This window comes from Talpa occidentalis, unplaced genomic scaffold (assembly GCF_014898055.3).
Source record: "Talpa occidentalis isolate TD23 unplaced genomic scaffold, MPIMG_talOcc4v2.1 talOcc4.9, whole genome shotgun sequence".
NCBI classification, from domain to species: domain Eukaryota; kingdom Metazoa; phylum Chordata; class Mammalia; order Eulipotyphla; family Talpidae; genus Talpa; species Talpa occidentalis.
The window spans coordinates 75,148,876-75,161,860 of record NW_023605305.1 but is presented as its reverse complement, the minus strand read 5'-3'; the positions used below and the strand labels follow the sequence as shown (position 1 = coordinate 75,161,860).

The 12,985-nt window shown below is 47.1% G+C and overlaps 1 long non-coding RNA gene across 2 annotated transcripts; it reads left to right on the top strand.

Moving 5' to 3' along the window:
* The first annotated feature begins 3,540 nt into the window (after positions 1–3,540).
* Positions 3,541–11,528, top strand: LOC129145109 (uncharacterized). 2 transcript variants are annotated; one of them, XR_008550189.1, is made up of 3 exons: positions 3,541–3,589; positions 4,724–4,837; positions 11,375–11,528. It is a non-coding gene; the product is annotated as an uncharacterized LOC129145109 (long non-coding RNA). The 2 variants fall into 2 exon arrangements; XR_008550188.1 differs by lacking the exon at positions 3,541–3,589 and adding an exon at positions 4,125–4,192.
* The last annotated feature ends 1,457 nt before the right edge of the window (positions 11,529–12,985 follow it).

Below are 12,985 nucleotides of genomic sequence, written 5' to 3'. Positions count from 1 at the left end.
TGCAGGGGAGGGAGGGAGAGAGATCAAAACGAAGGAGGGAAAAGCACAAGGGACTGTGGTGATGGTGCACGGGTGAACTGGTGGTGGGAATTCTGTGGTGACTGCATCTGAGAAAAGAAAGTAAACATTGTACAAAAATGAACAATGATGTAAAATATATATAAATAAATTTATATAAATATGCATAATGAATATATAAAATATAATATATAAAATATATATAAAATATATAACATAAATATGTAATACATATAGATAAATATGGAAATATAAACAAAATAATTAATATAAATTATATAATATATAAGTAAATTATTAAAAATAATTACATTAATATAAATGGATTAAATATTGCAAATAAAAGTCATGAGGCATTAAACATGATCTGTGTATGTGCTGTTAGGATGCACTTTAGACACTAATAGACTGAAACAAAAGATGGAAAAGGATATGCCATGTGAACTATAAAGCAAAAGAATAGGAGTGACAATACAAATATCAGACAAAAGTTAGGACAAAAATTGTCACTAGAGAAAAAAAAATTTGTAATGACAACATAATTTACTTATCAAAAAGATATAGCAACTTCAACTGCAAATATACATGAGCATATAAAAAGGGCCTCCAGATATGTGAGTAAAAATGTGGAGTAGAGTACAAAACACAGAATTCAACAATAGTCATTGGAGACTTTAGCACACCAGCTTTAGTAATGGATAGCGAGTTTAGAAAAATTCATTAAATTGGAAGAGAATAGAGAAGAATAAAACAATGAGACCTACAGACACTGTTGAACACTCCACTATCTATTGACCGGCTTGCTCTTCATCAGTTTTCACATTCTTGTCAAATGCGCACGGACATTCTATAAAAATATCAGTATGTCAGACCATAAAACAAGCTTCAATAAACTTCAAAGTGGGGAGGTGGTTCAAAATGGCAAGTAGACAGACACTGAACTCACTTCTAAAGATTTATTCTTATTTATTTATGCATATAAGAGCTGGGGTGTTGGCCAGAGGTTTGGGGAGGGGTGAGAGGATTCACCAGAGACAGAGTGGGGCAGAACAGGCAGATCTACTGAAATACACTGCTGAGGGGAGCAGCAGGGTGAGACAGGAGAGGTTTGCTGTGCCCTGTGGGTCAGCAGCCTGGCCAGGGATTGAACTCAGGCTGCAGCAATGATAGAGCTGAGACTTAACCCCTATGCCACCAAGGAGGCCCTGAACTCACTTCTAAAGATACAACAAATCTGTAGGTAAACATGGAGAAATTCCCTCTGACAATGGTAGAGAGGCAGAAGGCAATCTTGCCATGAACCCCTCCTCCTCTATCCCTGGCACCCCAAATCAGGAGGGATATCATAAATACAAGTTTTTTCCCTGAAGAACAAGGATTTGAAACCCACATCCCAACACTTGGGACCTGCGCCAGAGAAACAGTCTCCCTAAAAGTCTTTGAAAAAACAGAGTGTGCTCTGAGGAGAACCACAGGAATTAACTATGGAAACTCCACTCTTAGGGACCTTAGCAAACTCACACCCTAGAGGCAGCAGTTTAGAAAGGACCCAGGCCACATGCAAAAGGGATCCATTTGCTAATCTTGAAGAGTTACTGAGGGGCAGGAAACTGTGGGGAATCTCTGTGGGATGGAGGTGCTTGTGGGTGCCATTTCTGAGATCTCCCCACATGCTGCTGATGGAGGGACTCGCGATATCCCTGTAATGTACTAATGAGGAGGGCAAGCCACCCACCCCCACACCACTGTCACCCACTGGGGGATTGTGTTTCTGGGCTCTGAGGATCTGCAACAGTTAGCAAGTTCTCTGGACTCTCACAACTGGGACCTATCTAGAAAAAAAAAAATCCAAGCCACTTATATAATCACAAAGATTCCGGATGCAGCCAAGAGGTAGGATGAGGTTAAAAAGCAGGGTTTATTGCCAATGTAAGACTCATTCTTCCAGACTGGAAGAGAGAGCTGTTCAACTAAAAGAATTAACACAGAGTGAAATTAAAAGCAAAATGAGAGATATGTTTCAAGGCAAAAAACCAGAAAGAAACTTAAAAGGGTGGAAATATGTAATTTCTCTATATGATCAAACTAATGATCATGAAGAGGTCACAGAATTGGGAAGAAGAGCAGATGATCAGAGCAGGAACATCAACAAGGAAGTTCCACCCAGAAGTCACAGAGCTGAGGACACCATGGCTGAAGGAGGAATACTCGGGAGGGTTCTAACAGTGACTAGATGAAGCAGAAGGCAGCTGGGAGTTAGAGGCAGCCAGGAGGAGAGGGCAGGACAGGGAGGGCCAGGCTGCCTCTGCTCCTGGCTGCCCACCTCCAGTGCATCTGGCTGTCCTGCTCCTGTGGAACCAGCCAGCTGGGCTGTGGGGCCTCTCTCCCAGGCAGAGGGTCAGGGACAGACATCCCTCAGACTAGGGCCCCCTACCCTCCTTTACCTGAGCACTGGCCCCTCCCCCAGAGCTAGTTTCCTCCCACATCAGGGAACAGACCAGCTCCCTCCCTGGGGCTGTCACAGCCCTGATGTGAGTCTCAGATTCTACACCCTCCTTTGTCCCCTGGCAAGTGCAAGTTTGGGCTGATGTGACGGCTTGGGGTCTCTTGCCATGTACCTCAGATGTGACCTTGGGCAAGTTATTTCATCTCTTTGGGCTTTCAGGATGCTGCCTCATGCGGTGCGTGTAGTGCTGACATTGTATGTGGTTTTGAAGACTTAATTCATCTATATCGTAGATGTACTGAAATAACATCTGTAAAGTCCTGGCAGTGAATAGATACTCAATAAACGTGCTCCATATAACCCAGTTCTCACTGGGGTGCCCTGTCCTTTGGAATTCAGGTAGATAGCTGTGACCTCCCACCAAGCCCCAGAAGCTTCTGTGAACTCCCAGGAGGGTGCATGTTCCTGGTCCCCTCTTCAGGCGTCAGTCCTGATGCCCCATCTCATGGAGCCCCGCATTCTTCTCCCATCTGCCATTCCAGACACACACTTTGTGCTGCTGTAGGTCCAGGGGGGCCTTCCCCCCCAACACCCCTGGCTCCAGGCAGTGTGTATAGTGAACTCTCAAGAGGCTCTGCAGGGTGTTTGTGTGCTTGTGTGTGTGTGTGTGAGTGTGTGTGTGTGTACTTACATGTGTGCTGTGTCTCAGCACTGCTGACAGTGATGATGAAATGAGGTTAGGTGTGTGGGCTGTAAAAGCCCCTGCTGTTCTGCCAGTATGTGAGTGCCTGTTACCTGCCCCCCCAGAGTCCCTGACCTGCAGCCACACTGTGTGTCCCTCTCGTTAGCTCCCCTCCCCACCCCCTTCAGCAAATGGTTTCCCAGGTGAACAGTGTCCCACGGGTGCTCACAGGGGTGTGAGGACACAGTAGGGGACACATGACACTTGCTCCCATCACAGGAGTGAGCAGGGGAGGACCTGCCGGGTTCTGACTGTGCAAGAAGTTCTGACCTCAGGGCTCCTGGATGCCCACTGAGGGAAGGTCCCCACTGCTGGGTGGGTTTGGGGGAGTCAGGCCAGTGTGGAATATTCTCTCATCTGAGATACTGCAGGCCAGTGATGAGGTAGACAAGGCTGGCCTGAGGTGACTTGTTTGAGCCACAGGGGAGGGTGTGATGCATGTGAGATTGTCCAGAGTTTGTTGTTGGGAGGCACACACTGCCCGTGACTTGCTGTGTGAACTTTTCAGGCCTCACAGCCCCTCTAAGACTTGGGGTCTCATCATAAGTGGGTTTGCTGTGCTGCTCTTGACCCCCATGAGTGCAGTTGGTGGGGCCTGTCCTGCAGACCCAGCCTGGTGATGCTCTTCCTGGCAGAAAGGGGGACCCCAGTGGGCAGCTACAGATGCCCTGCAAGGTCAGGGAGAGGCACTGCTCCCCAGGGGTGGGAGCTGAGAGATCTCAGATATAGTGGGGTGTCCACTGAGGGGAGCTTGTCCCTGGCCCTCAGGAGGGGTATGGCTGAAGCAGCTGGGCCCTGGGCAGGAGGGCTGTGCAGGCCTCTATGCCCTTCCAACCCCCACCGTGAGGGCAGGAGTAGGGCTGGCAGAGGCTCAAAGGGAAGTGCTGGGTGTGAGGCAGCCTTTGTGGGGGTTTGGCTTCACCTTGTGTGTAGGGAGGAGAACCAGCCCTAGGGCTGCTGAGGAGCCACATAAATACAAGCAACAGGTCAGTGACAGTTTGAAGTGGGTGCTTTGTTATTGTGCTGCTTAATCAGTTAGCCGCTTAATTAGGTAACCGACAGTGGAAATTTATGGAACGTCAATAAGGAAATCTGACTTATTTAATGACCTAAGAGCAGAGGACAGCCACCAAGAGGGGCAAAGACAAGCCTTTCTATGAACGTGGCTGCTGTGCCTGACGCGGGCTGGCATAGGTGGCAGGGCTGCCTGGGAACCCAGGGGAAGTGGAGAGGGCAGGGATGTATGATCACCAAGCTGGTTTGACATGTGGAGGGGCCGCTCCAACTCAGTGGCAGACATGTCATATGGGGTGTGGGTTGTTTATACATTTATTCTACAATTATTTATTGAAGTCCTGCTGTTTGTGCTGGGGTAACAGGAAGGATCTGAATGGCTTATGGAGAAGCTGAGCTGCCATCCCAGAACTAACATTTTAGCCCCGCCCTGGGGTGGAGAAGAGATTAGGGAGGCTCATCTGAGTGAATGTTTTCTTTTGCTTTTTTTCTTTGCTTTCTAGATGTTTCCTCTGCAGCTGAACAGATGGATAGGCAGCCTGGGATGGGGCCCTGCCCTGGAAACCCCCACCTCTGTCTGGTCTCCCGGGCCCTGGGACTCGCCAGCCTCCTCCTCAGTGAGTGGCCTGGGGCCCTGGGAAGGGGGGGAGGGGCAGGGGCAGCTGTTATTTCTCTCTGATGTTGGGTGTCTGATGTCTTTGGTGAAAAAAGACAAAACAGTCTGTTTTGTTTTAGCAAATGAGCACATCTGGTTTAGATACCAGTGTGAATAAATGGAAAGGACGAGATGGCATTTTGGCTGTGGGCGGGCTGGGCCCTGTGCGGGGGCAGCCTGGGCTGTGTTCAGGGACTGTTCCCTGAACAGTCATCAGGACGTGAGGCTGCCTCGCTGAGATAGCAGGGAGGCAGGGGGCCTGGAGCCACCAGGGAGGGGATGAGGCAAAGAAGATTGTTCCTGGGGGTGGGGGCTGGAAAAGGACACCCCTGCCTGGGACTCAGAGGGGACCTGGGAGCCTGTGCGGCTGTCATGTGGGAAGGGGCCAACCTGGAACCCTGGGTCTGAGCAGGAGGAAGCAATGCTGGTCTGGGGTCTTGGGCTGCTCTTCTATAAGGAGAGGACAGTGAGCTCCCACCTGGCTTTGGGATCAACACCAATAGATTATCACAAGGACAGGGTCTTTGAAGTGTCAGGTTTCGCTTAAAATTGTTGTGAAGTCTATGTTCCACATTGGTGTTTGCATTCATAAAAGTTAAGAGTATTGTCTTGTGGTAAATGAAATCTTCTAGGGGGGGCCCTTTATCCGTCGTTGATCGAATCTCTCATTACCTCATGTGAGCAGGCAGACTGAGGAGCACCCCAGGACCCCAAACCTGCACGCTCTAAATGGGTTCTGCCATCTGTCACATAAAGACAAGCATATCTAGAGTGTAAGACCTTTAATACAATTAGTGTCAATAGAGAGAAGAATATAGTTAAATAGAGAAAGAATATAGTTGAAATAGTTTCCCCATGCAACACCCAAGGTTATCCAGCTCCCGTGGGTAAATGTCCAGCCTGACAACGTTGGCCCAAAGCAGGGTCACTGAAGCCCAAAAGCCTGCCACAAGCCCAAGGCACCATCTGGTGGGGAACTTAGGAAAGGGCTAGAAGGATCAGGCAAGTCTGAAAGGAAAATAGCCAAACTCAAAATACGAGTCAAGATAAAGGCTGCCATTGTCAGCCTCCCATGGGTCTCTCACCCATGTCTCTGTGTCTCCTAAGTCTCCAGAAAAGGTCCAAACATGTCTTTCTGCTCCACGTGCCTCCCCCAGGTCTTCTCCCTCTCAGTCGCTCTCTCTGCTCAGCAACATCCTCCTTGCGTGTGACAGGGAACCTGGAAGCTCACCCCTCCCCTTTTTTGTTGGCAGCTTTGGAGATTTTTTAAAATAGCTTATTGCTTTCTTTCGTTTTAAAAACTTTTTAACGTTCTTTCATTGGTGTTCATTTTGTACAATACTTGATTTCTCCCCTTAGGTGTAGTCCCCACAATTCTCCCACCACCACAGCACCTGTGAATCATCACCATAGTCCCCTGTGCTCTTCCCTCTCCTATTTGACTCCTCCCCTTCCCCTGGTGTGTGCCGCAGACCTAGTTTGCCTGCAAGTTTTATCTTTTCCTGACCCTTTGTTTGGTTCCCCTATATTCTTCCTATACGTGGAAAACATCCATTTCCTTCTGACTTATTTTACTGAGCATAATCCCTTCCAGCTCAATCCATGCTGCTGTGAATGGCATGAGCTTATCTTTTTTGATTGCTGAGTAGTATTCCATTGTGTATATGTACCACATCTTCTTGATCCACTCATCTATTTTTGGGCATTTTGGGTTGTTTCCATAGCTTAGCTATTGTAACTAGTGCTTCAATAAACACGGGGGGCACGTTCCCTTCCAAATTAGTGTTTTTGTGTCCTTTGTGTGTATCCATAGGAGTGGAATTGCTGGGTCATATGGTAGCTCCATTTTTAGTAATTTGAGTGTCCTCCACACAGGTTTCCATAGTGGTTGGACCAGATTACATCCCCTTCAGCAGCCTAAGAAAGTGGAACCTCCCCATTTTATGGGAATATACTGTTAGGCTCAGACTACAAATTGAAAACAACTATTTAGGGAAATCCTGACATTTTGGGATGATAAAAAAAATTGTGAAGTATCGTGTTGTGGAGGCTAAAAGCAGGGCCTAGTTGTGTGGGTGCGATTTCAATTCCCAGAAGGTCACGTCATGGATTGTGCAAGTATAGAAATTCTAACTTGTATTTTTTTAAAAGATTTATTATTTATACAATAACTGGGGTACAGGTCAGATGCGTGGGAGGGTGAGAGGATTCACCAGAGGCAGAGTGGGGAACAGAACAGGCAGACTGATGAAATACACTGCTGGGGGAGCAGCAGGCGAGGCAGGAGAGGTCTGCTGCGCCATGTGGGACCCTCGCTGGAGGGCCTGGATTGAACCTGTGCTGCAGTGGCTGCGGATAGCTTCACAGTGCGGTGCTCAACTGCCTGTGCCAACGGGGAGGCCCAGAAATTCTAACGTTTAAAAGGAACAACAGTGCTAAAAATTTAAGGGTGTTCTTATAGCCACATATTGAAACAGAATGGAGAAAATGTGGCAAGGAAGGAGACTGTTAAACGGGGGCAACGGGGTAAACTTGGGGAGGAGAAAAGAAGGAGGATATCGGGGGGGTGGGTGGAGCAAAAAAGGAGGTGGAAAATTTCTGGTCAAGGTTAGATGTCACATTTATGAATTTACTGGAGATGATGTTTATATACATAATGAAATTAAATAAAAGTTAAGGAGAAAATAATAAGATCTAATGGATGATGATTTCTGGTGAATGATTTAACATCTTTGATTATTAAATATTTTGTTTTAATACCTGGTTGGGGTATTAAATTTGTAGGGAATTATATATATATATATATATATACATAAAATATAAATTTGTAGGGAATTATAAAAAAATTTAACGTGTAAGAGGCAGTTGTGAACAAGACTCTTGCATTCACTTTTGAATGAGCTCTTGAATGATCTTTTACAAAACATCATATCCTTTTTAACTAGGAATGTTGAACAAGACTAAAATGTAGACTTTCTTCTTCTTCAATTTTATTTAACATGGGAAATATATTGAATTGAATATAATTTTCTCCACAGGCCCTGGGTTGCCTAGAAGATTATGAGGGAGGAGTGAGTGTGAGGCAACATTAAGGTGCCAAGGGTTACTTTATAATTATGAAACTGCCATGTTCATCAAAAAATATTATATGGATTGGAGATTGATGCAAGTCTAAGGTCTACAGGCGCCTCCTCCCTAGGTACCACTGCTGCTGACGTGTCCCCGCCAGGCCTTCCTGGTGTTCCCGCAAGCATTATCTCCTGAGGAGTCCCCTTCTGGAGGACACAGAGCCCTGCAGCTCCTTCTCTCTCTGTCTCCTCCATTTCCTCACAGCTGCTTCTCCCCATCCAGTTCTGGGGACCCTCCCTGCACCTGAGGCTGAGCCCCTCTCTCCCTGGTCCCTGTTACGGGAAGGGGCCGTCTGGCGGGGCTGCTGTTTGGCCTCAGCTGTCAGGAGTCTCTGCTCTGCTCACCCCACTGAGTCCTGCACCCCTTTCCCAGGAGGGGGGCCCTGAAGGGTGATATCAGGTGTGCTCAGCTCCTGGGGGTCAGACACTGTGCTGGAGAAGGAGCCCTGGGGGCAGGGGAGGGGGAGCTGAGGGGCAGCCCTTGCAGGGGAGAGGCTGGGCTGAGAGAGGAAGCTGGTCCAGGCTGCTCTGCCCTGTGCACCCAGGACAGGCTCACCACTGGGGTGCCTCCTCCTCTGTGAAAGGCGGGGCTGGGTGGGTCCCCTGGGTCCCCCTCCAGCTGTGACATTCTGGGGTTCTGTGCCTCCACCTGACAGGACCCTCCTGGGGCTACTTCATGCCTCTGCTCTGTCTCTTCTTCCTGCCTGTCCTGTCCCTGTGTCCTGATGGGATGGACACTGGGGAGCCCGTGTGGGACACCGCCGAGGGCAGACCCGGCCATCCCTAGTCACCTCCTCAGGCTTCCTAGGAGGGAGGAGCCTCCTCTTCAAGCCCCCCTTTGCCGTCTAGCCTGGCCTGTTTTCCTGTCTCTGCTCCCAAGGGTTTCTCATGGAACAGTGTCCTGAGACCCCTGCTGAAGACATCTCTCCTTCCCCCACTGGGGACTTGGGCTGCAAAGCACCGGGGGAGCAGCTCCCGCTGTGACGGGTAGATGCACAAGGACTGGCTGTGACCACAGCGCTTCAGTCCTGTCTGTTTAGCAGATAATTATTTCTTTCTCTTTGTTCCCCTGTGCTGATCCCCTTTTACCAATGCTGGTGGTGGTGACAGGAAGTAGATAGAATACAGAATTAATGGTGATTATTGGTCGGGATTATTGTCCGCATTGGAGATGGAAACGCTGTCTCAGCTCGTCCACATGCGCAGCCTCCCTTACCACCTTGGCACACAGAGCTGTTTGATGAAATGTTTAGTGTCGTTTGTTGCACATATGATTAGATATTTCAACATTAGATTAACACAGACTATGCTAAGTTTTGTAGATCTTTAAGAATACTTTTATATTTTGCCCATTTATTGATGAGGGGAGCAGTAGGATGCTGAAGTCTGTTCAGAGGAAGAGTCACACGCACGCGTGGGCCACTGGGAACGCTGCTGTGAATTGACCAGGGCGTGTCCTGTATTGACAGGATTCAGGTGCTGCAGGAACACCATGAAGGCCTGGCGGGGACACGTCAGCAGCAGTGCTTACCTAGGGAGGAGGTGCCTGTAGACCTTAGACTTGCATAATCTCCAATCCATATAGTTTTTTTTTGATGAACGTAACAGTTTCATAATTATAAAATAAACCATTAAAGAAAGATGAAAAGACCCACACCAAGTATAATGACTAATATGAAAATTTTCGGCCCAAATGGTATAACATACAGCCTCCATATTTCTTACTATCTCATCAACACAGCTGTGCTCCTGTGCTTGTTGGCCTGGGGTGACAGTGCAGAGGAACCCACCTGTCCCTGCACAGCCACACATTTCCTTTCCATCTTAGGCTTTGGAATAGAAAACCCTGGCAGGACTTTGACTCCCTAAGCCACCTATGGGGTTGGGGTTTTTGACTCTCTATGGCCCATGCCCCCTGTACCCGGGAGGAGACACCTGAGGGGGGCAGCTGGTGGAGAAAAACGGCTCTCCCCTGGACCTGGCATTCTGGTTCTGATCCAGGAATGCCGGGTCAGATCATCATCACAATGAGAGCAGCGCCCATGTCTGCAGTAGTTATGGAACACTGAGCAGGAGTTTTTCTTGTTTTAAATCTCCACGCTAATTCTGAGGTCAGCAGTGCTATTATTTCCATTTCACGGGTGAGACAGCTGAAGGCATCAGGTTAAATAATTGCCTGTACTCACAGAGCCTGAAAATAGAGACCTGGACTTGCTGACTCTAACGTCAAGCTTTTGATATTACACTGATGCACTAGGTCATCTAGTGTGACATCTCAGTATATTGCTTGAAGGTCAAAAGTTTAAGCACAAACATTGAAAGTATAATGTTAAGAATAAATAAAAGCAATGCCTGAAGTGGAACTGATAGGCCATGAGGATGCTGTGGGCTCTATGGGGAGTAGCTACAACGTGGGAGCCCCTGCCATAGAGGATCCAGGATCCTCTATGGACACATTGTGTGGGATATGACCTCACCTTTCTGAGACCCTGAGGGACTGTATAGTTTGTTTCAGCAGCACAGCCTCACCCATCCTGACTACTGCATACCCAGAGGAGTAGGAAGGAGAGAACCTTCATTATTATATTAGCCTCTATTGTTATGTGACTGGTCACACCAAAATGTAGTGCCTTAAACAACTCCATTTTCATGTATTATGGTTTCTGTGGATCAGAATTAGGGGTGGTTCAGTTGGTCCTCTGGTTCAGGATCTCTCCAGCTGAAATCAAGGGGTTGCCTTTCAAGTGGGAGGATCTGCTTCCATCTACTGCTGTGCTTGCTGGCAGGATGCAGCTCCTGTGGCTGTTGGACTGGGGGGGCCCAGCCTCTCCATGGCTGTTGACTGCAGGCTGCCTTCAGTTCCACAGGGCATCTCCACAGGGCACGGGCAGGCCATTTTCAGCATGAACAGGAGAGTGTAAAGCAGAGAGTGTGAGGAGACTGATTCACAGTCTTGTTAATCACTAAGTGACCTTACTAAGTGAACTTACTGTGTTCTATTCCTTAGAAGGAGTCACCAGGGAGGAATCAACAAGGGGTAGAACATGAGGCGAGGGAACTTTATGGACTCTTATAAGTACCTTCTACAGTTATGCTCTTGGAATGTGCCATGTGGTTGGCGCTCTTCTCCATATTCTCATTTAATTTAAATCATCATGATAAGGCAGGCAAGGGAACTTAAGTTTACATGTTCAAGGTTATCCTCCACTACAACTGGCAACTGATCTCAGAATTGCATCTTATTTTTTGTCTTAGGTGACTTCCAATAATCAAGGGAGAATATGCGTGAATTTCATTAAAAATAAGGGTACTATGATTATCAGTTTTTCGTGAAAGTAAAACATTCTCAGTTCCCGTTTCCAATGCCCTAGGCATCTGCAGCCCTGGAGCCAAGAGTTCTGAAGCACACGGTTCTGGAGTGAAAGGTTCTGAAGCCAACAATCCTGTGAAGGGGACTCAAGGAGGTGCTATCTGGTTTCACATGAACACGAACCCAGGAGCTGAGCTGGAGAAGATCTTGTGGGGTTTTTTCCTCAGTCAGCCTACGTCATCATGCTTGAAGTCCATCGTGGGGCAGAAGATGCTCCAACCTGGTGCAACCTCTGGGACAAGTATGGGCAGAGGGTCCATGTGCCCAACATGACGTCCCTGAGGATTGAGAACCTGACCTCTGAGGACAGTGGACGGTACTGGGCTCAAGCCATGTTACCAGGAGGCGGAGAAATGTCCCAACTTTTCCAGCTCACTGTGTACGGTGTGTGACCCCCACACCCCATGCCATGATTTACTTCTTGTCCCTGGAATTTCACATGGGTCCCATTTTGCAGAATTCCTTTTAGATATCAGCCTTCAGATTCTATTTTCTCCCTTGAGATAGGGTTTGTTCACCAGTAATGGAGAGTAGAGCTGAGATTCACACCAGGGAGAAAATCATCTCTGTTTTGGCCGAAGAAAACAAAAATTTGGGAGAATGGATTTTTTTTTTTTTGCAGTAACATATAGATTTTTTTTAAAGGATGAAATTTGCTTTATTTTTGTTTTAGTTTTCTCTTGCTTTTGTGTTAAAGACAACATACAGTGGGTTAATACATCATGTATTTTTTGTCCTTTCTGGAGGTTACAAGTCAGACCAGTGTCTCAGTGACTGAATGTTAAGATGTTGAAAGAACTGCATTCCTTTCTGGAGGCTCCAGGGAAGAATCCTTTATTTCTTTCCCTCCTTCTGGTAGTGCCTGTGTCTCCTTGGCTCCATCTTCAATGCCGGCCATGGTTGATCCTCACATTAAATCTCTCTGACCTCATGTTCTGCCATTTCTTCCACTTTTTTTTTTTTAAAGATTTATTTATTTATTTATACAAGCACTGGGTACAGTCAGAAGTGCTGGAGGGTGAGAGAATTCACCAGAGACAGAGTGGGGAACAGAACAGGCAGACTGACGAAATACACTGCTGAGGGGAGCAGCGGGCGCTGCAGAAGAGATCTGCGCGCCATGTGGGACCCTCGCCGGAGGCCAGGGATTGAACCAGCGCTGCAGAGGCTGCGGGCAGCTTCGCAGCCCAGCGCTCAATTGCTGCACCTCCAGGGGAGGCCCCATTTCTTCCACTTTTAAGGATACCTATCCTTCCATTATGATACATTGGTTCTTCCAGATAATAGCAATAATTTCCCTATTTACATACCGATATTAAAATTATTTTATTTTAGGGAAAATGGATATTATCATTATACTGGAATAAAAAACATCTGATATAGTACATTATATTCATTATAAATAATATTCATTCACTAAAATTCTAATTCTATCCACCATACAATTGACCTTTTACCTGAGTTACTCATTCTCCTTTTCCCTTCCCTTCTGGTAACCACTAATTTGGTCTTATAGTCTGAAAGTTTGTATTTGTTTTATTTAGTTCACTCATTTGTCTTGTTTTTTTAAGAACCACATATGAACAAAATCATAGGGTCTTTGTCTTTCTGC